At 37.8% G+C, this 27,862-nt stretch overlaps 1 long non-coding RNA gene across 1 annotated transcript; it reads left to right on the top strand.

The window, feature by feature from the left end:
* The first annotated feature begins 335 nt into the window (after positions 1-335).
* LOC121472614 lies at positions 336-27,566 on the top strand. The gene is made up of 3 exons (XR_005982954.1): positions 336-404; positions 26,499-26,548; positions 27,339-27,566. It is a non-coding gene; the product is annotated as an uncharacterized LOC121472614 (long non-coding RNA).
* The last annotated feature ends 296 nt before the right edge of the window (positions 27,567-27,862 follow it).

Genomic DNA, 27,862 nt, shown 5'->3' with positions numbered 1-27,862 from the left:
ATAAGACATAGTTACAAGGACACAAGGAACCACAGAGTCTTCAACTATATAGTCACTTTGGGTCCCCACATTTTCCCTAACTAGAACGAGTACTTCTTGAGAGAAAAATGGTATGTTGTGGTCTATTTGTCACTAACCACAATGAATCTCCTGGCCTGGCAAGCTTAATGCAAGCCACTTCAGAGGCATGGTCTCTTCCACATCAAACTGTGTGGTAACTAAACCTTTAACTTGGGCACTCCTCTCTGAGGCCAAAGTACCAGTTTCACTCAGCATACCTGGTGTGAAACATAGCAACTATTTGCAAAAAAGTGGTTTGAGGGCTGCTGTTCTTAGAAGAGGCTCGTGAGCAGAGCAGGAACTTAGAATTTCACAGACTCCTTCCCAGCACAAGAACAGATAAGGTGCGTGTGAAGTCAGTAAACTTAAGGGAATATCCTGGGAGCCTCATCTATTGTAGTCTTTCTCCATTCACCAATATCAAAAGCATCACCAGTGGGTTGACATATTGTTGGTTTCTTTTTTCATTTTTTAAAAATTTTAAATATTTATTTCTTATCTATTTATTAAGTTTTTAATTTTAATTCCAGTATAGTTAACATACCGTGTTATGTTAGTTTTGGGTGTACAGTACAGTGATTCAACACTTCCATTCAACACATAGTACTCATCACAAATGTACTCCTTAATCCTCATCCCATATTTCACCCATCCCCCCACCCACCTCCCCTCTGGCGACCATCAGTTTGTTCTCTAGTTATGAGTCTGTTTCTTGGTTTGTCTCTCTCTCTCTCTTTCCTTTGTGCATTTGTTTGGCTTCTTAAATTCCACATATGGGTGAAATCATATGGTATTTGTCTTTCTCTGACTGACTCATTTTGCTTAGCATTATACTCTCTAGTTTCATCCATGTTGCTGTAAATGACAAGATTTCATTCTTCTTTATGACTGAATAACATTCCATTGTATATACATATATACCACATCTTCTTTAGCCATTTATCTATCAAGGAACACTTAGGCTTTTTCCGTATGTTGGCTATTATAAATAATGCCGCAGTAAACATAGGAATGTATGTATCCCTTTGAGTTAGTGTTTTTGTATTTTTGGAGTAAATACCCAGTGGTACAGTTGGTGGCTTACAGGGTAGTTCTATTTTTAACCCTTTGAGGAACTTCCATACTGTTTTCCAGAGTAACTGCATCAGTTTGCATTCCCACCAACAATACACAAGAGTTCATTTGCCTCCACATCCTTGCTGATATTTGTTTTGTTTTGTTTTTTAAGATTTTATTTATTTATTCATGAGAGACACAGAGAGAGGCAAAGACCGAGGCAGAGGAAGAAGCAGGCTCCCTACGGGGAACCCGATGCAGGACTTGATCCCAGGACCCCGGGATTATGACCTGAGCCAAAGGCAGACACTCAACCACTGAGCCACCCAGGTGCCCCAACACTTGTTATTTCTTGTGTGTGTGTGTGTGTTTTTATTTTAGCCATTCTGACAGATATAAGGTAGTTTTATCATAGTTTCGATTTGCATTTCCCTGATGATGGGTAATGTTGAGCATTTTTTCAGGTGTCTGGCCATCTGGATACCTTCTTTGGAGAAATGTCTGTTTATGTCTTCTGTTTTTTAATTGGATTACTTGGGTTTTTTGGTGTTGAGCTGTATATATATATATATATATATATATATATATATATTATATATTATATATTTTGGATACTAACCCTTTATCAGATATGTCATTTGTAAATATCTTCCCCCATTCAAAAGGTTGTCTTTTAGTTTTGCTGATGGTTTCCTCTGCAGTGAAGAAGGCTTTTATTTTGATGTAGTCCCAATAGCTTATTTTTGCTTGTATTTCTCTTGCCTTGGGAGACATATCTAGAAAGATGGTTACAGCTGATGTCAGAGAAATTACTGTCTGTGCTCTTTATAGGATTTTAATGGTTTCATGTCTCACATCCTGGTCTTTAATCCATTTTCAGTTTATTTTTGTGTATGGTGGAAGAAAGTGCTCCAGTTTTATTTTTTTGTATATAGCTGTCCAATTTTCCCAACATCATTAGATGATGAGACTATCTTTTTCCCATTGCAAGTTATTTCCTCCTTTGTTGAAGATTAATCGACCATATAATTGTGGGTTTATTTCTGGGTTTTCTATTCTGCTCTATTGATCTGTGTGTCTCTTTTTCTGCAAATACCATACTGTTTTGATAGCTACAGCTTTGGGGCAGACCAGGTGGCTCAGTGGTTTAGCGCTGCCTTCAGCCCAGGGTGTGATCCTGGAGACCCGGAATCGAGTCCCACGTTGGGTTCCCTGCATGGAGCCTGCTTCTTCCTCTGCCTGAGTCTGTGCCTCTCTCTCTCTCTCTGTGTCACTCATGAATAAATAAATTTTAAAAAATATTTTTTTAAAAAAGGAAAAAGATAACTACAGCTTTGTTATATAACTTGAAGTCTGGAACTATGATACCTCCAGTTTCATTTTTCTTTTTCAAGATGGCTTTGGCTATTCGGGGTCTTTTGTGGTCCCATACATATTTTGGAATTGTTTATTCTAGTTCTCTGAAAAATGCTGTTGGTATTTTGATTGCATTAAATCTGTAGATTGCTTTGGGTAATATAGACATTTTTACAATATTTATTCTTTCAATCCATGAACATGGAGTATGTTTATACTTCTTTGGGTCAAATGATATATTGTTTTGAGTGTCTACTTTGTGCTAATCATGGTAAGAATATTAATAATTTTTAGAAATTGAAAAAATTCTTAACTCTCAGAGATTGTCATGTTGCTGTGTTTACAAATATAGCAGTCAATACAAACACTGGCTAAGGGGTGTCTCAACCACTATAGAAATGTAGAATTATTTCTTATAACCCAGAATATTAAATTAATCAGAACTCTTATTTTCCAAGCATTCTGAGTAATCAATATTTTCTTATCATGTGTACTATGAAACATCTGGGTTGTTCAGTACACTTTATTCTGAATCTTTCTTTAGCATTATGTGAAATATACATGGGAAATATGCATTTTAGTAGTTACAGTAATGGTCACAATAAAATCCAAGTGGGGATGGCATGTTCTAATTCTCGTGAATTGAGGGATGATATTTTATGTGGTTGTTTTCTATAACAAGACCTAAAAAAAGCTGCATATGTCTGGCAATTTAAAAGTTTCAGTAAACTGGGGCACCTGGGTGGCTCAGTCGGTTAAGCATCTGACTTGATTTAGACCCATGTCGTGACCTCAGGGTTGGGGATCGAGGCCTGTGTTAGTGTCTGGACTCAGTGGGGAGTCTGCTTGAGATTTTCTCCCACTGCCCCACCTACTGATTGTTCTCTCTCTCTCTCTCTCTCCCCCCCCCTCTAAAATAAAAATAATTTTTTAAAAAGTTCAGTAAACTAATGCTTGATAATGATACTGACTTATTTCTCTTAAGGATTAAATAACTGGAAGTTTAATTTTGCAACTATATTTAAAAATAGCATATGTCATATAGGATTGCTGATAAGAGTATAGTAGAAGTTACTGGATGAAATATGTAAAACAATTTGTCCCTTGACCAAACCATACCTATAGGGCAAAGTGGATCAGAAGAGTTTTCTAGGGTAACACAACTTTACAGGCTCACATTGCTATTGTTCTATTATAAAATCACATCTTGTAATAGGTATACTTTTACATGTCTAAAATTGAAGAACCTATTATAGATACTACACTCCAAAGCATTAGTGATTCACTGAATGAATTATTAAATAGAGTATTTATTAAAGGACTACTTTTGATAGGTTTTCTAATTTGGTTGTATCATTTTCAATATTTTAAAGGCTCATACATTTAAAATTAAAGAACAGCTACATGTAAAATATCCATACTACTCAAAGCAATCTACAGGTTCAATGCAATCCATATCAAAATACCAAAAGCATATTTTCACAGAACTAGAACAAATCATACTAAAATTTATATAGAATCAGAAAAGACCCCAAGTAACAAAATAATTTGAGAAATAAGAACAAAGCTGGAAGTATCACAATCCCAGATTTGAAGATGTATTACAAGGCTGCAATAACCAAAATAATATATATAGTATTGGCACTGGGACAACACACAGACCAAAGAAACAGAATAAAGAGCCCAGAAGTAAATACACATTTATATGGTCAATTAATCTATGACAAAAGAGGCAAGAATATACAATAAGGAAAAGACAATTTCTTCAATAAATGGTACTGAAGAACTGGAAAGCTACATGCAAAAGAATGAAACTGGACCTCTTTTACCACACATAAAAATAAACTCAAAATGGATTAAAGACCTAAATATGAGACCTGAAACTATAAAACTTGTAGAAGAAAACATAGGGAGTAATCTGTTTTTTTTTTTCCCCTAGATATTTCTACTCAGGCCACAGAAACAAAAGCAAAAATAAACTGTTGGAACTACACCAGAATAAAAGGCTTTTGCACAGAGAAGGAAACCATCAATAAAATGAAAAGGCAACCTACTAATGGGAGAAGATATTCTCAAATGATATATCTAATAAGGATATAAAGAGATTATAATGATCTTATACAACTTAACACATATAAAAAAATCCAATTAAAAAATGGACAGAGCTCAAGTATACTTCAATTAAAAAACATGGACAGAGGACTTGAACAGGTATTTTTCCAAAGAAGACATACAGATGGCCAACAGACACATGAAAAGATGCTCAACATCATTAATCACCAGGGAAATGCAAATCAAACCATGATGAGGTATCACCTTACACTTGCCAGAATGGCTAGAATAAAAAAGATGAGATAAATGTTGGCAAGCGTGTGTAGAAAAAGGAACCTTCATGCGCTATTGGTGGAAATGTAAATTGATGCAGCCACTGTAGAAAATAGTATGGAGGGTCCTCAAAACATTAAAAATAGAAATACCATATGATCCACTAATCCTACAACTGGGTATTTACCCAAAGAAAACAAAACACTAATTCAAGAATATATATGCACTCCCCTGTTTACTGCAGCGTTATTTACAATAGCCAAGATATGGAAGCCACCCGAGTGTCCATCAATAGATGAGTGTATAAAGAAGATGTGTATATATACACAATGGAGAATATCAGCCATAAAAGAAGAATGAATTCCTGCCATTTGTGATAACATGGATGGATCTAGAGGCAAAGAAAGACAAATACCATGCAATTTCACTTATATGTGGAATCTACGAAACAAAGCAGAAAAGACCCATAGATACAGAGAACAAACTGATGGTTGCCAGGGGAGGAGGATGGGAGTATGGACAAAATGGGTGAAGGAGAGTAGAATTAAGCCTGTTCCTTCTTCCACTTATGGAATGAAAAAGTTATGGGAATAAAAGGTTCAGCATAGGAGGGGATTTAGTCAATGGTACTGTAATAGCATTGTAAATGACAGATGGTAGCTACACTTGTGGTGAGCACAGCATAAGGTATAAACTTGTTGAATCATTATGTTGTACACCTGAAACTAATGTAGCATTGCGTGCCAACTGTACTTCAATTAAAAAAAAAATACAAACATTGTCTGAGTATATCAAGCAGTCAATGAACCAAGTCTGGGCTTTTCTAGGACTCTGGATTACCACCAAATGTGATCTGGCCCTCACCTTTTGGCCTAGGTACTCAGTTTTGTTAATGCTTGAATTGCTTGTCACACAGAGCTTGGCAAAGCTTTGTGTATAGCAGCATAGCAGAGAGATTAATTATGTGGGTTCCTGGAGATAGACTGCTTGATTAAACCTTGACTTTGCTTTTTACTGGATTCTGACCTTAGTCAAATTATCTGACCCCCAGTCTCAGTATCATCATCTGGAAAAGGTAGCGTAATAATAGTACATCATGTTACTATTATAGTGAAATAATGTGAATAAAATATGAAGTTGAGGGAAATGATGCTTCTCAAGCACACTTAGCCTATTCCTGGCAATACTAATGGCTCAGTAAATGTTAGATGGTGACAATGATGTTATGTTGTGTATTTTCATAATTTTGTTATTATAATGACTATTTTTATTATATAAAGCAGAAAATTAATATATAAATTTATAATAAAACATGGTATAGTATCTAGAATGCTTGGATAACCTCTCAGTAGCACTTCATTTCTTGGTTTAAGGATAATTTAGATATAGAACTGGCAGTTAGAAAGCTGTCTGATTAATTAGGACAAAACAGATGAACATAGGGTAAGGGAAGAAAATAAAATAAGATAAAAGCAGAGTGAGAGGCAAGCCATAAGACATTCTTAACTATAGGGAAAAAACTGAGGGTTGGTGGGTGAGGGCATTAAGGAGGGCACTTGAAGTAATGAGCCCTGGGTGTTATATGCAACTGATGAATCACTAAATTCTACCTCTGAAACTAATGATACACTATATGTTAACTAAATTGAATTTAAATAAAAAAATAAAAATAAAATAAAATCTTAAAAAAAAGATTAGTTGGGCACCACGGGTGGCTCAGCGGTTTAGCCCTGCCTTTGGCCCAGGGCATGATCCTGGAGATCCGGAATCCAGTCCCATGTCAGGCTCCCTGCATGGAGCCTGCTTTTCCCTCTGCCTGTGTCTCTGCCCCTCTCTCTGTGTCTCTCTGAGTAAATAAATAAAATCTTAAAAAAAAAAAAGATTAGTTTATGGACAAATTACAGCCTAGTTTTATTTTGTTTATTTTTTATTTTTTTGCTTTTAGCTGGTATTAACTCACCTTAACATAGTGACCTCTGGTTATCTGTGCTGGTAAAATGCTGATTGGCCACTGTATTTACTGTTGAATAATTCTTTTTATTGAGATGAAATTTACATAATATAAAATTAATCATTTTAGGGTATATAATGTGTTGGCTTTTACTACATTCAGAATGTGCAAACACTTCCTCCTAGTAGTTACAAAACCTTTTTATCACTCCAAACAAAGCCTCATACCCATTTCCCACTCCCCCTAGCCCCAGACAACCACCAATCTACTTTCTATCTTTTGGGATTTATTTATTTGGGATATTTTCTGTAGATGGAGTCATACAAATGTGACCTTTTATGTCTAGCTTCTTTCAATAAGCTTATATTTTTGAGGTTCATCCACATTGTAGCATACATCATACTTCATTCCTTTTCATGGCTGAGTAATACTCCATTGTATGTATCAACAATATTTTGTTTATCTGCTCATCTATTGATGATTAATTTTTAAAAGTAGAAAAATACTTGATAAGCACACACAGAAAAATACTTAAAAAAAAAAAAGATTTTATTTATTTACTCATGAGAGAGACCCAGAGAGAGGCAGAGACACAGGCAGAGGGAGAAGCAGGCTCCATGCAGGGAGCCTGATGTGGGACTCAATCCCGGGTCTCCAAGATCAAGCCCTGGGTGGAAGGCGGCGCTAAACCCCTGAGCCACCCGGGCGTCCGGAAAATACTTTCAACATGGGATTCAAAAGTGAAAATCTTAGTATCATGAAACATAAATGCTACATTTACCTAGCAACCATTGGATCCCCAATGATGAGTACAAAAAAAAAAAACTGTGACACATAGGAAGTACTCAATAGATATCTGTTGCATGCACAAATGAATAAACTGTTATATGAAGTTAAAAACGGACTTATAGATAGAATCAGTGCTCCCCATTGCATAAAGCAAACTAAAAGGCAGAGGTCAAGGGAGCTTATTGATAGAGTCTGTGCAGGTCAGCCATAAAGGCAAGAGCAGTAAGAAGAAAAGTGGAGCTGGAGGGGGAAACTAAGAAAGCTATCATATGCACCAAAAGTCACTTAGGTCAGAAAGGGGCAAGTAGTTGTATCTCTTGTCTTATTAGGGGCCATAGAAGAATGAGTGATGAGTAGCATACAGATATGCCCCTATTTGTGCTTTCCTCCATTAAACCTAACATTCTGGTTATAATACAGGGGACCAAAAAAGTAATATATATATAGCAACTATGATTTTGATTAGTATATAGTTACAATTTTGGAAACCGCTGAAATTTAAGACCCACAGAATGACAGTAATGAGCCTAAATTTTAAGAAAAATTGAAACTTGCCACACTATATGTATCATATGCCCTAGATCTGATTGCAAAGAAGCAAAATACACTTAATAGAAACTGTGCCAGTTTAAAGAGTCTGGGAAAGGATCCTTACTGAAAGAGCTCACCACACATTTGCAAACATAAATCAACTTTAAAACAAAATTTTCCTTGAATGTGGTAGTTGTAAAACGTATTTTCTTTGTTAGCCTATTTATGAGCATAACCAGAATACTTTCACCACCCAAAGTACCATTTAGTTATTCTCAAGATTATAATGAATTTACTCTGCTCCAGAATTGCTTTATGTCCCACATGCTATATTTTTTTAAATCTGGGAGTAATTTAATGATGCTTTCATCTGGCTAGCATAATTCAAGATTTAAACACAAATGCTTATGCATAATTTTCAATAATAGTTTTGTGATTTATGGACCTGCCAGGAATTAGATGAGGTCTGTACACCCAGCAGTTAGGCACATTTTATTAAAGAATATAGAAAATTAAGAAGTTGGGAGGCAGAAACATACATGAGAAGAAGACAGGAGAATAACTTATATGAGGAATGGCTAAAGCAATGAATATAATTTAGCTTAAAGAAGGGATATTTAAAGAGGAATATTATGGAAAAGGCTGACTAACCGGATCTTTATTGAGCACATGGGATAATGAACTTAATGAAAATAAGTTAAGAATATGAATACTGGATTTAAAGTGACTTGGGTTAGAGTCCCATCTCCAAACACTTACAGTCTATAACTTTGAGCAGATTCCTTAACTTATCTGCCTTTGGTTTTCTGACATGTAAAATGCAGATATAACATTTTCTGATATATAAAATGCAGGTATAACAGTAATTATCTGATAAGATTGTTGGGAGGATTAAATGAGCTCAGCTTTGCACCCTGCTGCACAGTAAAGGTCCACTAACCTATTTTTATTGCTTGAAGTCAAGGACATTTAAATATCGGCCTAGATCATCAAAAGAAGGGATTCTTCCCTTGGGAGCAGTGAGAATTTGAGGGGTCCCCTCTGTCTTCCAGCAACATTCTTCTCCAGATGATCCATTTATGTATTTTTCTAGTTCACAATCCTACCAGCAAACTATAAATAGGAGCAGCTGTTGTAAAAATCCTTGTTATGTTGGCTTTCATGTTGGCTTGCTATCTCTGGGAAGAAAATTTTTTGCTATTTAAGTTCCATGTTTGTCATTCTGAATGTAGGTTGCAATCAGGGCCTTGCTGCTGATAGGGCTACACCAAGGCTTCCAGTGGGAAGCCCGTGCCCGAGAGGTATGCTCCTCTTCATGCCTGGCTCTTATTTCACAGGCAAGCCTCCCCACTTCAGTTAGAGAGGCCAAATCTGCCTGATATTTTCTTCAAAGCCAAGGGTGGCTACTCTGCCACAGCACGTGGCAAATGGAAGGGCCAGGGAATTGACGTTCTCCAGGAGCAGTCTTCCCCAGAGACTACGAGTTGGTGGGTGAGTTCTTGAGCTCCTTTACTCCTCAGATGAGAAAATTCCTCTCTTTTACATGATTTTCTCATAGGCCTCCAACCCAGGCACCCATGTGGGATTCACTTTTATTTGCTGCCTTCTCTCTCTTGTCTCACTTCCCCCACTTTACTTTTGGTGTTTTGGGGATCATCTTTCAAATAAATTGTTTGCATAAAAATCCTTGTTTCAGAGTCTGCTTTTGGGGGAGCTAAACTGAGGCAACTGAGCAAACAATGGCTATCTTTCATGATTTGTTGATTTGTATTTTCCAGCTTTATTGAGATACAATAGACACGGAATTGTGTAAGTTTAAGGTGTATGTATAAAGTGTTAATTTGATACACACATATATATTATGTCTTTCATGTTTTCAGAGCAGTGAGCATCAAAGTAGAGATTATGGGAGATTTGATGCGAATGGGAAAAGATAGGATTTTCAGGGGAATCGAGAAGATGAGTGTCCATTTATTTTAATTACAAACATCTTATTAAGTATTAAGTGCCAGACACTGGTATAAATCTCACTAGCATAAAAGATGGGTGTTGTCCTGGACAGATTCACCTTTCTGTCTAGGGTGATAGGAAAGATAATCCTAACAATTCATCATTAAATTCCAGTATGATCCAAGACTTCAGAAAGCTGAAAACAAAGTGCTATGGGAGTACAGATGAGAGAGAAGCTCAGAAGGCTGCTGGAGATGTGCTTTAAATTTGCAAATGAAGTATATTTGTGCCAAAGGATGAGTAGGACTTTGGTGGACTCATGTTGAAAAGTGCCTTCTAGGTAGGAAGAACAACCTGCACCTGCATAGAGTTTGAAGTTGCATGAAGTGTTTGCATGGATAGTTGGAGAAAAGTTCATTGTGGGGTAGAGAAGAGGCAGGAGATAAGGCTGAAAGAATGTGAAAGGTCTGATTATGAAAAGTCTTGTCTCCTTCAACTGTGGAACTGAGGACAGGACAGAGAGGGGCTTGATGCATCAGACAATGCTAGTGTAATGCCTTGTCCCAACACTTCTTTTCTGCATTTTTCTTCTTTTCTTTTCTCTAGTGCAAGGAGAAAAGAGAGAGAAGAGACTCAGGAGAGAGGCTGTGTATTTTCGGGTACATTCATTACTGATCATCACATGCCAGACACTATGCTAGGCCTCTCTGAACCACATCCCATTTCATCCTCATGGTAAGCCTGTGAGGAAGGACTATTAAGCTGTTTGCTGGGGAAGACACAGAAGTTTAGAGGACGTCTAGAAAATTTTAAGATTTGGAATCATGACTACCTGATTATATACTACTATAATATACTACTTCTTTTTTGGAAGAAGCAAATGTGCCAAGGTCACCTTTCCTGGGATGGGGTGTCAGCTAAGTGGAGAGCACAGAAAGCAGAGCCCCACTTGCTGAGTTCTGCTCATCTGGAGCAACAAAAATCAGAAGAAAGCAGAAGGAGCAGCCATCACATTGAAAGTCATTTGTTTTATTATTTACTTTGGGAAGTCTCCAGAAAATATTTTGGAATAGAGTATTTGTTTTTTCATCAGATTCATCTGTAGCAACTGCTAAAAGCATCCAACAGATGACAAGAGAATAAAAAATATCACTTAAACCAGAACAGTGGCAATGCCAGTGCTACAGAGTAAGTGACTATTGGTCTTTGGTCAACCATTTCCTGTAAGAGCCCTCACATTGTACTATCATGATTCTATAACACCTCAAGTTGATCTTTTCTTTTATGAAAGGCTTAAGTAAACAAAATTATAGCTTTTCTACTATGCTTCCAGCATTTTTGAACTGCTTAGTTTTTTTGAACTTTGAAATTTGTCTTAAGAACCCAGTTTCTTGAATGAAAATGTTTGTTATTAACCTGTTATTTAGCACTTGAGAAAGTTGGGCCTAATTGATGTGACTTAATTTTTTTTTTTAAAGAACTCTGAAATCTACAAAGGTAAGAAATATAAAATCATCATATATTCTCATAAATAAATAATGAAAACAGACATAAATGGTTTCAAAAATTTTAGCCCTGCTAAAATTCTCATGCTATGCTAGAATAGAAGAGGGAAGGAGTATGCTCCATGCCTACCATAGAGCCCAACATGGGACTTAAACCCAGTACTCTGAGATCAAGACCTAAACTGAAATCAAGACTCAGTCACTTAACTGATTGAGCTACCCAGGCGCCCCAAAGAGCCAAAGTACCTTTTTAAACATGTGACTGAAGAATTAATGAAAAAGCTCCATAAATCCTAGAATAATCAATTATTAATCTTTCTAGACTAACAATCTTACTTTTAACAGAAGTCTCATAATGGTCAAGCAAGTAAAACATTTTTTTTTTCAAATAAAACATTATTTGAAACATCCCATTTAGGTAATGGATTTAAAAACACCCATATCATTAGTTGTCCTAAAAACTGCCATCCACAGTTACAAGAAGACCATGGAATATGGGGACTGGACATTTTAAGCAGTAACAGTTTCAGGCAACAATCTTACAATAAGGATCTAAGTCATTTTTCCATCAGCTACTTGACCCAGGTCCTCTGTTAGAACCAAAACAATGTTTACTCTGTATCAGACTCCCAGAGGTCTTTGAGAATCAACCTCAAAATGTTAACTTGTTGCTCCTGATGATGCTTGATGGTTATTCCTCTTTAGACTGAAGGGGGAAAAATCTAATGCATTCATCTAAAAACTTTATTTGCTGTGGGAATTTGCTTTGGCTAATGCAATGTTTAAGACCTGCTAGTTCACTCAAAGGTCAAGGAACATTTATGTAAGGAATCTTCAATAACATTCTTCCAGCTTGGCAAGCAGAGGATACCCTGATGCCAGTTTTCCCCTCTTTTGAGTATTAAATTTGTGTGTGCCTTCATCTAAATTCTCACCAAATAGTGAAATTTTCTCAAAATATGCAGATAACGTTATATAAAGTTAGAGCACTTGTTTTGCTTTTATTTCCTTTTCAGTGATTTTCTCTCTGGGTTTATCAAAAGCACTGTTTTTGAAACATTGATGATAACCAAAGCCTGCATTATGAAAATATATTTTCCTAAACAAGTCAGTTTGCATTAAAGATGCTCCCTAAGGGAATGTTTACCTTATTTCCCAAAGTATGTTCTACAAACCTCTAATTCTAAACACTGGTTATTAGGATGGTAACAGTTGTCATTTAGTGGAAGTGTTCTTTCTGTGATTAAATAAGTTTGAGTGATTCCAGGAATGTGGTGGCACAGCTTGCTTTCTTCTACTTTCAGTTTGAAACTACTTGACTCCCCTGGGCCAGGTATCTGTTGAGCCTGTGGGTCTTGGGGTGTGGATGAGGCTTTTGGCACTCTTGGTCCTTTTGGTGAGAACTGGTACAGGCCTTGCTTGGATTACAGAACACTTTGTAAGCACTTGGCAAGCACAGGGCACTCAATCCTCTGAATATCTTGGGGGGATATCCGCCTCAGTTTCAGGTAAGTGTGCTCAGTCTCCCCCTCCCTAAGTGTCCACAGACCAAGAGAGAGCTGAAAGGCTAATTTGCATCTACCCTGCTGTTCAGAGTAGGAGATAACAGAGAAATTCTGGTACCAGGACTGACTGGGACCCTGATTTTTCATCACATGCTACAGATCCTGAGAACCTTTTGCCTATCACTGCCCATGAATCTCACTGCCCTCTATGCTTTCTCAACAATAAAATCCAGATCCCAAAGAAGCTACAAAGAAAGATAGCAGCCCAGTGGAGAGGGTCCAACCACCCAAGAGAGAAGGAACAAGTTGAGCTATCAGAACATAGGCCACAGAAGTACAGAAATGGAAGCACTGGAGAGGAGATTCCAGTTCAAGATGGTGATGTAGGAGGATCCCAGGCTCCCATCCTTCCATGGACAAACCCAATCTGCAGCTACATATGGAACAAATTATTCTGATAGAAAAAAAACTTAAAAACTATCTGAGCAACTCCTGTACATCTGGTGAGTGAGATAAGTCCCACTTGAAGCAGGTAGGAGAGGCTGGGACACAATCTTGCCATAAGCCCTGTCCCTTGAGGTTCCTCCTGAGGAAGAAGGGTTTGAACCCTACATTGAACACAACTTTTGATACCTGAGAGAGAAGCCTCAAAACATCTACCTTTAAAAACTAATCGGGCTCATGTCCATGTGACCCACAAGGGTGTGAAGCTCTGAGAAACAGCTCTTCAAGGGTTTGAGCTCTTGGACTCATTTGCTAATTTTAAAGCCCTGGTCTGAGGGGCAGGCATCTAATTTGTCACGCATCTAGATGCCTGCTAGCTGTAGGTCCTGTCTTCACATACTCCCTCTGCCTCCCTCTAGCCAGCAGGCACTATCTGTTTTCTCTTTCTTTTTTCTTTTTCCTGCAAGCCACCACCTATATGCTTCCCCTGTGTCTTATTCTGGCTGGCAATTGCCATTTTCTTTTTTTTCCCAGGAGGCACCGTTTATACGTTCTCCCTTTGCCTCATTTCAGCCAGTGGGTGCCATCTTAGTGCTCTCCTATTGCCTCACTCCAGAGCATCAATATTTCCTGGAGGGGAGCTTTTACATGTGTCCGGTGTCCCTGGTTTTGTCTGCCACCCAGGGGACACCCCTTGGTCACAAGCAGGGGTGTTTGTGATCCTGAGTCCCATGGGACTGTCCAACCAGAGAGACAGTTCTTGGCAGGCTGCCTTTCCTGGGGCACTGCACAGACAGCAGAACAAAACACACTCCAGTCTTTCTGTCAAAAAGGCCTGCTTGCTTATGCTTATTCTAGAGCTTTGGTCTAAGGGTCAGGTTTCTGGTTTGGCGTACAACTAGAGGCAGACAGAGGTGCTCTCAGGGAATGGAAGCTGATGAACATCATCCTTGTACTCTCTCTCTGCCTAGCTACCATTCACCATATCACTCCCAAACAAGCTGATATGCTCTTCTGGTACCCTGAGTTTTGCACCTTGCCACCAGGGGACATCTGTACATTGCTTGACTCTGGTGGCCAGTGGGGCTTATGCTTGCAGTCCCACAGGACTGTATATATTTGCATATTTTAAAAGCTGCTGCTTGAGGGTCTGTCTTCTAATCAGCTAGATGGAAATTATGATGGAAAAGATAAAAGATTAGAGGGTAAATCCAGGAAGCTGAACATATGGGTAGTAGGTATTCAAAAGGGGAAAAGAGAACAGATGGAGGAGACACTGTCAAATTCTAGGGGAACATTTTTCAAGGCTGAGCTGTCTGGAGTCTGCAGATTTAAAGCATTTACAAGGTCCCAGGCTGAACTGTTAAGAAAAGATACCCAGTTATTTTCTGGTAAAATTCTTTAACTTTAATGGATAAAGAAAAAAATTTTACAATCTTCTAGGAAGAAAGATTAAATTATCTATTGAGAAAAAAAGAAGAAGAATGACACTAGAATACCTATCTATAAAGACACAATCTTGCCATAAGCCCTGTCCCTTGAGGTTCCTCCTAAGGAAGAAGGGTTTGAACTCTACATTGAACACAACTTTTGATACCTGAGAGAGAAGCCTCAAAACATCTACCTTTAAAAACTAATCGGGCTCATGTCCATGTGACCCACAAGGGTGTGAAGCTCTGAGAAACAGCTCTTCAAGGGTTTGAGCTCTTGGACTCATTTGCTAATTTTAAAGCCCTGGTCTGAGGGGCAGGCATCTAATTTGTCACCCATCTAGATGCCTGCTAGCTGTAGGTCCTGTCTTCACATACTCCCTCTGCCTCCCTCTAGCCAGCAGGCACTATCTGTTTTCTCTTTCTTTTTTCTTTTTCCTGCAAGCCACCACCTATATGCTTCCCCTGTGTCTTATTCTGGCTGGCAATTGCCATTTTCTTTTTTTTCCCAGGAGGCACCGTTTATACGTTCTCCCTTTGCCTCACTTCAGCCAGTGGGTGCCATCTTAGTGCTCTCCTATTGCCTCACTCCAGAGCATCAATATTTCCTGGAGGGGAGCTAAAAGACAATTGAATAAAATCTGAGAAAAAATAATACCTCAGGAATGCTATATCCAGCCAAGGTATTATTCACCTGAATAAAGACATTCAATAATAGGTAATAAAACAGTCATCCAAGTAACTCCTCTGAGAAAAATACTTAAGACAATTTAGCTGAGACATAAATGAACTAAAAAATTAAGAACTCAAGCCAGAGGGATACCTGGGTGGCTCAGCAGTTGAGCATCTGCCTTTGGCTCAGGGAGTGATCCTGGCGTCCTGGGATCGAATCCCACATTGGGCTTCCTGCATGGAGCCTGCTTCTCCCTCTGCCTATGTCTCTGCTGCTCTCTCTCTCTCTGTCTCTCTCTCTCTCTGTCTCTTATGAATAGATGGGTAAAATCTTTAAGAAAAAAAAAAAAAACCTAAGCCAGAGGAAAGATGAAGAGGACAGGAATAAATGATGAACAATGAGCCTTACCATAGGAACAGATCCATTCATTTAGTCAAGAGATATTTATTGTGTGCCTGATGCATGCCAAAATAGTTGTTGACAATGAGGATACTCTAGTGAATAAGATTAATAAGAATTAGATCTTAATGGATGAATATAATCTATCTGAGAATAAATAGCATAATGTTAAGTAAGGATGGCTAAAACACAAGGGATTACATCATAATAGACTTTAAAATAAATACTAAAATGTGCCCACAAAGCCTAAGAGAAGGGAGTAGGGAAGAATGAATGCATTATGAAATTCTCATGGGGGAGAGGGAAATAACAGATGTTGGAGGGGGGGAAGGTAAAATTTTAAATATTCTAAAGAACTTTTTCCATTGGGGAAGGCTGGCAAAGTAGCTGTTTTAATTGCAGATAACAAGTGGGCTTGGCTAAAATTGAAAGATGACTCCCCAACATCTCTTGCCCTAATCTCTAGGACTGTGAATATCATGCATGTGATTATGCTATTTTACATGGAAAAGGCATTTTCCAGATGTAATTAAGGTTGCTAATCAGTTGATTCTGAGTTAATCCAAAGAGAGATCATCAAGGTAGATCTGATGTAGGCACCTGAACACTTTTTTAGGGGAAGAGGGGCAAAGGGAAAAGGAAAGAAAGAATCCGGAGCAGGCTTCACACACAGCACAGAGACCGATGGCAGGGCTCAATCCCACAACCCAGAGATCATGACCCCAGCCAAAATCAAGAGGCGGACTGAACCACCCAAGCCCCCGAATCACATGAGCACTTTAAAAGCAGAGAGTTTTCTCCAGCTGATGGCAGAAGAGGAAGTCAGATAGAATGAAAGCACATGAAGGATTTGATGCATCATTGATGGCTTTGAAGATGGAAGGGGCCACATGCAAGAACTGAAGGGTGGCTTCTATTTGCTGAGAATAACCTTTGGACAACAACCAGTAAAGAAACAAAGACCTCAGTCCTACATAGGCCAGAAGCTCAATTCTACCAACAATGTGAATGGGCCTGGAAGCAGATTCTCCCCAGATCCTCCAAATAAGATCCCACCATTGCCATCATCTTGACTTCTGCCTATGAAACTGTAAGCATAGATTCCAGGTGTCCAGACTTCTGACACATAGAACTATGAACTAATAAATGGATATTGTTTTACACTGCTGAGTTTGTAGTGATTTGTAATGCAGCAATACAAAACTAATATGTCAGCTTGTGAAAGTATTGATACTTGACCTTAATGATATTGTCTTGATGCTTTTGACTAATCACATTTTTATAACTTAATTTATTATCAATTGCATAATTAGCTTATGTAATTGATAAACTTATCAATAATTTGATTAAAAATATCTAAACTGAAATAAATAAGAAAGTAATTTATTTGGAAGCCCTTTGTAGACCATAGAGTGATATACAGTCTCTAGAGGCATAATAGAACTTTAGGAAATGCATAAGGAGCATTATTTAGTTTGTTGACTGTTCTCCTTCAGTGTGACAGTCACATTAACTGTGTTAACTCAAATGGAAAGTGGCCTTTAAGTTAATATGAAGTGTTTTCACTTCAAACTTCTAATTAACACAGAAAAAAAATGTTTTATGCTTTCTACAGAGATTTGCCTGGTTAATAGATTTTTCTCATGCTTTGAAAGAGCATGTTGTCTTTTATATTTAAATATATATCCTATTTAAATTTTCATCCTGTCATTCTCTTAACATCTTCAGCTTTGTTTTCACTCTCATGGTTTATAGCTTCCTCAACTTTTACAAATGTAGATTGACCTTATTATATCTATCTATGGAGCCTGGAGTATAGTATTTCTTAAGTAAGTAATATATAATTTTTGGGTTTATCTAATTTCATGATTCTTTAATTAAAAGACCCTTCAAAGTTATCCAAAGCTCAAAAGGCAGTGTGAAATGGCAGAAAGAATGTTATGCAATATTAGAAGCTGGAGGACTGAGTTCAATCATCAGACTTCTTTAGCTAGTATTTCCATTTTTGGCAAATCTTTTCCCTCTCAAGCTCCACCTTTTAAGGTTTGTAATTCAGATCTCCACTTCTTTCTTTCTTTATTTTTAAGTCAGCTCCATGCCCTACACGGGGCATGAACTTAAAACCTCAAGATCAAGAGTCACATGCTCTACCCACTAAGCCAGCCAGCCAGACACCCCTTAACACTTGTAATTCAGTTTCCACACTGTAGAACCTTAAGCCTTTGTTAAAGATCCCCATGTTTCTCCTAGAAATAAGTCAAGAGCCAGTGGGGTGGCTTTTGGATACCTTCTCCTGTTTTAATTGGTATAGCTTTTCTTTTATCTAATTCATATAGTGGCTTCTGTATGACATTTCCTTTCAAGAAATAGCTGTATAGCTTTTAAAAAATGAACACCAGAGTATTAGATGATTTATAAGATTTATCCTGGTTTAAATATAAGTTCCCTCCTCCACCTGAATTCAGAATAGAATATCTGAATCTGAATAGATTCAGATAGCAAAAGATATGCATTATACTATGTATTAGTCATATCCATAGAAACAGAACCAACAGGATGTGTTCATTTTAAGGAATTGGCTCACCTGATTGCAGAGGCTTTATAAGTGCAAAATCACCAGGGTAGGCCAGTGGGCTACAGACTGCCCTTTGTGTCAAAGAAAGAGCTGCACTTTGAATCCAGACAGTCTGCTGACAGAATTACCTCTTGGTTGGGACAGGATGGTGCTGGTGATGGTGTCTGTCTCTGAGCTATTAAGACCTTCAAGTGATTGGATGAGGCCCATCTACACTTTGGAGGGTAATCTTCTTTACCTGAAGTCCACCAATTTTAGTGTTAATCTCATCCAAAAAACTCTTTCACAGAAACATCCAGAATGTTTGACCAATTTCTGGGCACTCTGGCCTCACTAAGTTGACACATACAATTAACCATCACATACTATGAAGACAAGATATAGGACATAATAGCTATATAATTACTCTTTTGCCAATAGACAAGAATCCATCCCAATAAAAGATAAAATATTTCGTTTTTATTTTATGGAAAATGACAGAATTACAGAAATCAAAGTTTCATTTGGATAAGTAAAGAATGCTATTTTGAGCAGCTAAAATGGATGTCGATTTTTAAGTTAAATTGCTTGGACAAAAAAATTTCTCCTCTTTGAGTAAATGTTGGGCATATTGCTATAAAGAATAGCTCCTCCTAAATGATACCTATTTCTTTAACTGAAGAAATCTCTGTGGTGCTTGGAGACCATGGATTCATGATATCCCACTCTTTACTTCATCTCTGTTTCTTCCTAAGTCTCTGTTTCCTATATCTGCTTACTGTTTCCCTTTGTCATTCCTCCCATCTCTATTCATTTGTTGCTATTGTCTTCAGCAACTTTTTGGTAAATCGTGGCATTTTGCAATAAATAAATGATAAATTGTTTTATCTAAAGAATGTATGTTTTTTTGTATTTGTTCATTTGGTAATTATCTTTGAGGCAAAAGGAAGGGGCAAGGTACATTCATCTTATAGAACAATAGAGAAATGAAGCATTTGTTCAAATTTAGTGATAAACATAATGCATAATAAAGGTTCCCTTTTCTCTGAGGGCCAAATGAAGTTTACATGATTTAGCCATGTATATCAAAGAATAAAAATAGTTTGTGTAGTGCTGTAGCTCCCATTGAACTAAGTTTCCCCTCACAGAGTGACATTTTATTGCTAATTTAATTATTCTCTTCTCTGTACCTTAAGATTTCTAGAGGTATCCAGATGTTAAATATGCCTTAAAAAAAGAAGTGTTTCATTATGAAATGACATGTGTGACATATTTGCTTATAATAACACTATATAGCTAAATTCCCAAAGCAGCAACAATAAAGTTTCTTAGGCCATCTTAACAACTCATTTGTATTCTTTCAACATGATTCCTAGCTTATACACTGCTTCCTTGTGTTGGACCAAGGTTATAACTGATTTATCTCTTTTGCAACCTCAGGTAGAGACTGATATTTTATCTCAAAAAAAAAAAAAAAGATGATGAATGAGACTTCCAGTATTTTTTTAAAACTGAAAAGATTGGACATAAAATTCTGGAATAGAGTACAACTTTTTCCTGCTTTCAAAGTAAGTAAATGCAAGGAAAATGTAGTAGGTCAGAGTGGATTGTGAAGACAACCATCTGATGAGCAAGAGTGCTATTCCAACTCTCAGGAAGTGGCCAAGGAGCCAACTCAAAACATCACCGGCATTTGAGAAAGACCATCACATGTCAACTATCCTGATTTGAGGTTACTTTAGAAATGAGAATAGTATGCTCACAGTTACTCTGAGATTATTCTAGTAAAAAGTATTTCCCCTTTGCCAGGGGGCTCAAGGAGAGAGGAGCAGATTTTAGAAATTTGAATATAGTGTTCTATAGTTAGCATTTCTTTTTCCATGGGAATATGGTCTTGCCTCCTGCCTCCTTGGTTCATTTGGACAGGACTGTTTTATTTACTGTTGTGTCTCTGGAACCTCATACTGGTCTTGGATAAGCTTGCATACTAAAGAAATACTTGTTAAGTTGAACTAATGAAAGTGATTTCTCAGTATTAATACACTATTTATTCTAGCTTTTGCTTATTCTTTTATTTGCTTATGCTGCTGTATCATGAGATCTTAGAATTACTCTGATTGATATTTTTTAAGGCCCAGTAGAAGCAACTAAGTAACAGTAATATAATAATAACATCCTTCGTTTTTATGAATCAAGATACAATAAAAGACTTAGAAACAAATTTTAGTATTAAACACAGGACACCCATCTCTATATTAAGTTTAGGGGCTACAGAAACCCTGAGATACTTCAGTGCCCACCCTAAGAAAATAAAATGTTGATTTCTAGTGAGTTTAGTCTAACTTCCTCAGAATTTTTTTCCTAAACTTTCTTGTGAAGGCAACTAATGAATAGCTATGCCTTCTGTGCCTATTCATACATTATTAGTGTTCTATCATACCACCTCCCTTTGGTTATTTCTAACTTGTTCGGGTTTAGAACTAGAATCAGAAGCTGCAGACTAATGGTCTGCACTCAAATAGGGCTTGCATAGTTGGTTTTGTTTGATATTTTAAAAATTAGTATTTGTTTTTAGGGGTCCTTAAAACCATCCTTAGGTTCAGTGATTTGCTAGAAGGACTTACAGAACAAAGAAAGACTGTTATACTCATGGTTACAGTTTATTACATCAGAAGGATAAACAATTAGAATTAGCAATGGAAAAATATATATAGGGCTATGTCTAGGAGACACGAGGCAGAGTTTCCAGGTGTCCAATCCCAGCCGTCATGGGAACAGTGTTTAGTTATCCCAACTATGATGTGTGACAGCATGCATGGAGTGTTGCCACCAGGGCCATTCACATGAACCTTGGTATCCAATGTCTTTCTTAGTTGGTCACATAGGTGACCATTCTGTTCAGATGTTAGGCTGATATCACGTACCCTAAATCACATTGTTGGCATAGCCTATCTGACATGGTCTAAGGCCCTTAGGTAAACAAAACACCCTTATCAGGCAGGGTATTCCAAAGGCTTACAGGTTACCATCCAGGAGGCAGACAAAGACCAAACCTTTGTAATGTGCAGAGTGTAGTTAACCCAGACCAGCTGAGTGAATCCTTGGTCACATAGTATTAATAGTAAACCTATGAAATTTAGGAAATTTCACATTAAATATGGATTTTTGGATTCTCTTCAAAAACTGGACAAACTGGCCCATGTGTCAACTTGGCCACCACTGATGGGAGCTGAGCAGCTGTTTTTACTTTAGAAAAGCATATTCTTTCCAATTTACCATAGTAACTTCAATATACTCAGTTTGTTTTACTCAATTACATTACTTGTTCATCTCTAATAAGCATTAAATTAAAGATAGTGTGGAAACTAAGAGATTTGTTGAAGATTCAGAATAAAAAAAAGATCATCCTTTTACCTAGTGAATTTGTCATGTGTCTCCTCAAGTTGTTTTTTCTATGCTACTTTGTTCACCATTTTGTTGCTTAATGCAAGGGATACTTTGTTATTCCTGAATATATCATCATTATTCAAATTAAAATTAAAAGCCAGAAGATTATTCTGAAGCAAGTTTTCAAAATTTTTTAGTCCAGTGACTACTGCAACAAAGTAATTACAGATCATCTCCTTTTTTTGACCTTACTCATCCCTTTCTCCTAAACTACTCTCACCTGAACTAAAGGAATAAATATTGTTTCTTATTTTAGTAAGATTTCATTCACTATCACATAGAAATTTTAGCTTGGAAACCAGGACATAAACTTTTAGACTCCATATGGCAACTTTTTATTGAGACCTGGTCTAAATTAATGCCCTATAACCTGGCTACTAGATTAGAATGAAAGCAATTTGCAGAACAAAAATGCCACACATTCATATACTTGTTAAACAAATGTTTTTTAGAAAATAGGTACAAAACATGGGGTGCCTGGGTGACTCAGTCAGTTAGGTATCTGACTCTTGATTTCCCCTCAGGTCATGATCTCAGGGTCCTGGCATGAGGCCCCTCATCGAGCTCTACGCTGAGTTCAGAGTTTGCTTAAGACTCTCTCTCTCTCCCTCTGCCCCTCCCTGGCTCAAATCAATCTGGAAAAAAAAAAGAAAGAAAGAAGAAAGAAAGGAAAGAAGAAAGAAAGAAAGAAAGAAAGAAAGAAAGAAAGAAAGAAAGAAAGAAGAAGAGAGAGAGAGAGAGAGAGAGAAAGAAAGAAAGAAAGAAAGAAAGAAAGAAAGAAAGAAAGAAAAGAAAATAGGTACAAAACAGTTTATATTCTTTGCTTTGTAAGCTTGATGCAGTCCTCGCTCTGTGTCCTTATAAGCTTTGGTTGCCTTATTATAAGAACAATTTGATCAAGGCACACATCCATCAGTACAGAGGCAGAATAAGGCACCTGAATTCTTCCTAATCCAAGGGCTCAGAGCAGGACATTTAAGGATCAAGCCTGAGTATTACCCATAGGGGGGCAGCTGTAGTCCGAATTTTACAGAGTAATTGCTTGCCTTAGAGCTGAAGCTTAAGCCAACTGGCACACCCATAATTCTATATCGTCTCTGCTGAATTATTTTAAAGTCAATTACAAATTTCTTAACACCTTTCCAGACTTCTAGTGATAATTATTACCTGTTGAAAAAGATAGATCTCTCTCTTAGTCCAAAGCAGGAGTTGCACTTAAAATGTGTGTATAGGTATCCGTCATATCCTTACATTTCTGTGGGCATTATGGAGAAAGTAGAGATTTTATTAGGGAGTTGGTGGTTATTATACTTTAATTCTTTTGCTGATACTCATTTTGAGAGGTTTTAAAAACATGCCAGTTTTCCTCACTTAAAAAAGTAATGATTAATAAAGGACTATGACTTATATAGAATATAGGGGTATATGATCATAATACAATAAATCATAATGAAAATGAATGTAGGGTAAAAAAAAGTTTTGGCTTCCAAGCAGCTTACTTGACTGGCTTTGAGATTTGTTTGTAAATAACAACAGGCAAAACAATTATAAAAATTTGGAAATACTGTGTTAATCAGTGCAACATTATGAAAGCACAGTCTTTCTCTTGAGTTGGTAATTACCAAGAATCGGAAGTTCCATTTATAGCTGTATATACAGCTTATAGCCATTAAAAAGTCAACTTTATTCCTGAGAGTTCTGCAGGAAAATGAAATTTGTTGTTAAGACTCTGGAACTCTCTAGCTCCCAATCTCTTTTCTCTCCATGATTTTAGATAACTAAAGTTTCTTAGGAACATAAGGATCACATTATAACAGAATAGATGGTATTTAATGCAACACTAATAGTATCTATGGGACTCGTAAGAGACAAGTGGGAGGAATTGTAAATATCTGAGCCATTTTCTTTAAACCCTGGGATTTTGTTTCACAGGCAGGCCTTTAGCTGCCTGTGAACATTCATTCTTCTGATGTTTAAAAACAGAATAATTATTTTTCTTTGTTTACAATTATATCAAGCAACCTGGCACTTGAGCTTAGTCTTTGCTGTGGCATAAATTGTTAGATTCTATGTGTGTGTATACTCCTGTACCCAAGGTACATATAGTTCGGCACATCCGGGTTCTGAGTGCTCTTCTCTCTCAAGAGTCCTCCCTTCTCCTACTCGAATTATATCCATCTTAGGGATTCTTCTCTTTGCCTACTCATGCAGCAGCACTGGGTTGAAAGTGTGTTGAAAGATAAATGTGATTGGGTACGTGTATTAAAATACAGTTGGCACAGGAGCAGGGGAAAACAAGAATGTAAGAAATTCTGTGTCAGGGAAAGGGATGTTTTATGTGCAGGAACCACAGAAGCCAATAAGACGCTAGGTAGTATTTCTCCATCGTCTGAAGGAATGCTAGAAAATGTGTTAATCATTAAAGGAGCCAAACGCTTTTAGATGCCTCATTCATGTGCTATCTTTGAATAAGCCTGAAGCCGGTGATTGTTCTGCTAGTGATTTTCTGTCTGCAATGAGGAAAAATGAGTTACTCTTCTTAATTATATGGTGTGTGAAACCCTTAGTCTGTGGGGCACACTGCCTTCATTTGAGAACTGTTATGTTGTTTTTATCTCAGGGAAATTACACATCATATTTTGTTGGTTTTGAAAGTTTTCCAATTAAAGGTTTAATGATGGGTGGGGTGAGGCTGAGGGGGTGAAAGGGCCCAAAGAGAATAGGTCTCAAAATTCCCTCTCTCTAGAGCTGGCCACAAAGTACTCTGTACTTTGAATTCTCCCTCTAGACAGAGAATCAGGAGAAATGTAGTATGTATTTTTAAAAACGTTCATTAACTAAATAGGGAAAATTTCATAGGGTACCAGCTATTTTTATTTTTTTCAAATATGAACATGCAGAGTCCCAGCATTTAGAGACAACTCTCCATTCACCTTTAGATTAAGCCCAATCAGTGTCTATTCATTGCTTATATTTTAAATTTTGTTACTCTCTTATGTGTACTGCTTTATACGATCATAACTTTATTCAAATGTATATCCTGAAAATTTCTAACATATGAACACAATTGGCAGTCAGTTGGATGATTATTATTATCTTAAATTTGTAAGTGTTCCATTAAAAGAGGCTGGTTGTTACCAAGATGCCAACCAATTTATTAACAGTTGTGGAGAAGGGGACAAGACTGTGAGCTCAGAGAGAGAGCACCGTCCGCATCATGTTTGTCATTGCATTCTTAGCACTTGATATGGTGCCTGGCATATACAGAAGGAGTTTAATACATGTTTTAGTTTGCACAACTGGAAAAGAAGATCGTGTAAATGCTGTGATGGACATACATACTGCATTATCTCATTTAATCCTCAAGCCCCTCAAGTAGGTACCATTTTTATCCGTTTTATTAATAAGCTTAATAACTTAAGGACTGGTCAGCTTTTGTGGCTTGCCTAAGGTCACACGAATAACAGGGAGTGGAGCTGAAATTTGAAGGCAGATTCTTTAACCTTCTGCTGCACTGACTTGCTTTTGACACAGAGTTCTGAATATCTAAATCGTTTTTTAAATTTTTAAAAAGACTTTATTTACTTATTTGAGAGAGAGAGAGGGGGGAAAGCCTATACAACAGAGGGGAGGAGCAGAGGGAGAAGCAGCCTCCCTGCTGAGCTCAGTGCCCTAAGCGGGACTCGAGCCCAGAATCCCAAGATCATCACCTGAACTATTTTAGAAGGAAGGGAGTTCAAGATTTGCAGTGAGAGTGTTGTTGGCGTCCTGCGGTTTTGCTGTCCCAGCCCAGTGATCATTGCATAAAAGGTACCCAAAAGATTTTATTTATTTTTATTTTTTTGTAAGATTTTATTTATTTATTCATGAGAGACACAGAGAGAGAGAGGCAGAGACACAGGCAGAGGGAGAAGCAGGCTCCATGCAGGGAGCCCGATGTGGGACTCGATCCTGGATCTCCAGGATCACACCCCAGGCTGCAGGCGGCGCTAAACCGCTGGGCCACTGGGGCTGTCCCCAAAAGATTTTAAATGGATGTAATGTGAGAGTGCTCTGAGTTTCTGTTTTGGGCAGGAGACTTTTTTTTTTTTTTTTTGTAATACAACTATTTCCAAATGGGAGAAGGAGGGAAAAAAAAATTTAGAGATCTTTACTCTCTCATGAAAAACCTTTTGAATACATGTGAAGAAAAATCTCAGCAACGTGAGGCAGGGGTTCAAATGTGGATGCTGATGACTGTTGATAGGTCCAATTACACCATTTATTCTAATAATGACACCAACTTATTTTCTTTTAATTTTTTACTCAATTCTCTATTCTAAGTTTAGATTTTTGAATCACTAAACTGTTTCTGAAGCAGTTTCTAAGGAAACCTCTCAGGCGAAGCACTTAAATCAGTAATTAGAAAGTCGTTATGTGTAAAGGAAGTGAAGCAGGCTGCGTGCCTAGAGGAACAGATGGGAAGGGGCAGTTGCAGAGATTTCAGCTAAAGTGGCCTACATGTTTCATTCCTTTTCTGACAGCACCCTGGAAAACAAGCTTTCCAAGATCCCCAAGGATGCAAGATCAAAGTGTAAGAACGATTTTCTAGTTATCAAACTTTGTGCCATCTCTGCCCTCCTTCCCCTCCCCCTGATCTTATAGCCTCACCTTGTCCGGGGACTTTGTGCTGTCACTGGTCCCTCTGTCTTTCAGCCACCCGACTGCACAGGTGTGGTTCCAGCAGTAGGGAGGAGCTGCAGTGTCCCAGGCTTGGACTCTCCAAGTACTCTGGCTTTCTGGGATTATTTCACCTGTCAGATTTAACTGGAATTGATGCAGCTCCCTTCCTGTAATCTTGCACTTACATGTTGGTGGAAACTCCAGACCAGTCCCAATATTTTAGGCAAAATTTTCTTTCTTTCTTTTTTTTTTTTATTTTTGGTGCCAGTGTTGGGAGGTATAGAGTACAATTTCTCCGACTTCCTCTCTAGCTCTGAATTCCTTCCTCTGCCCCTACTGAGCCCTGTGTGCTCTGCATTTTGCTCCTCTCCACTCCATTTTTTGCTGATTCTCCCCAAATCAAAAAATTCACCCTATTCTATTATTCAGAGCAATTCAACTTTCTGCAGCCATGACTGCAAACTTGGTGCAGACGCACTCTAGCATGCTCAAAAAAATCAAAAAGCCTAGTAAACAAAGTCTCTGTGCTCTCTTAGCAGCATGAAGCACCATCAGAAGCGTTGGAAGGACGGCTTTTCCTTTATCCTAGGCCAGCTCCCGTTCTTGGCTGTGACCTCCTCCTCAGGAATGTAGAAGGCTGCAGATAGTGTTGTTTGTTTTGGTTAATGTAGTAAACTAACCTCCAGGTTTCTTTTTTCCAGGCAGAGGGACATTCAAGTTTGGCCTCTCCTGATCCCTTGGTTCTGTCTGTTGGTGAGCCTGGGAGGAGAGACCAGGCACACGCGGGGCCCAGATCCTTCCTGCTCCGGAGTCCTGAAGTTTGCCTGCCTAGAGGGAGTGCACATTCCCCACCACACTTCCGTGACATTAATTTTAAGGGGCAGATTGACCCTCTCACTTTTTTTTAAACTCTGCTCACCAAAGGTATATTCTCACAAAGCTCCCAAAGTAATAAAGGGAACATTCTGATCTCAGTTTCATTTTTACATGTCATTCTCTCAGTTATTTTCAAACCTATGTGGAGAAAGGAGGGTTGGCTCCTTCAAAATCCATCTTTTTTTTTTTTTTTAAGATTTATTTATTTATTTGACACAGAAAGAGAGAGTGCACACAGAGTAGGGGAGGGGGGAGAGGGAGACAGAATCTCAAGCAGACTCCCCACTGAGCGCAGAGCCCAACACAGAGCCCATCGCATGAGCCTGAGATCATGACCTGAGCTGAAATC

The sequence above is a fragment of the Vulpes lagopus genome, chromosome 12 (assembly GCF_018345385.1).
Source record: "Vulpes lagopus strain Blue_001 chromosome 12, ASM1834538v1, whole genome shotgun sequence".
In the NCBI taxonomy this organism is placed as follows: Eukaryota; Metazoa; Chordata; class Mammalia; order Carnivora; family Canidae; genus Vulpes; species Vulpes lagopus.
The sequence above is the reverse complement of the archived record's forward strand: the minus strand, read 5'-3'. Positions and strand labels throughout refer to the sequence as shown.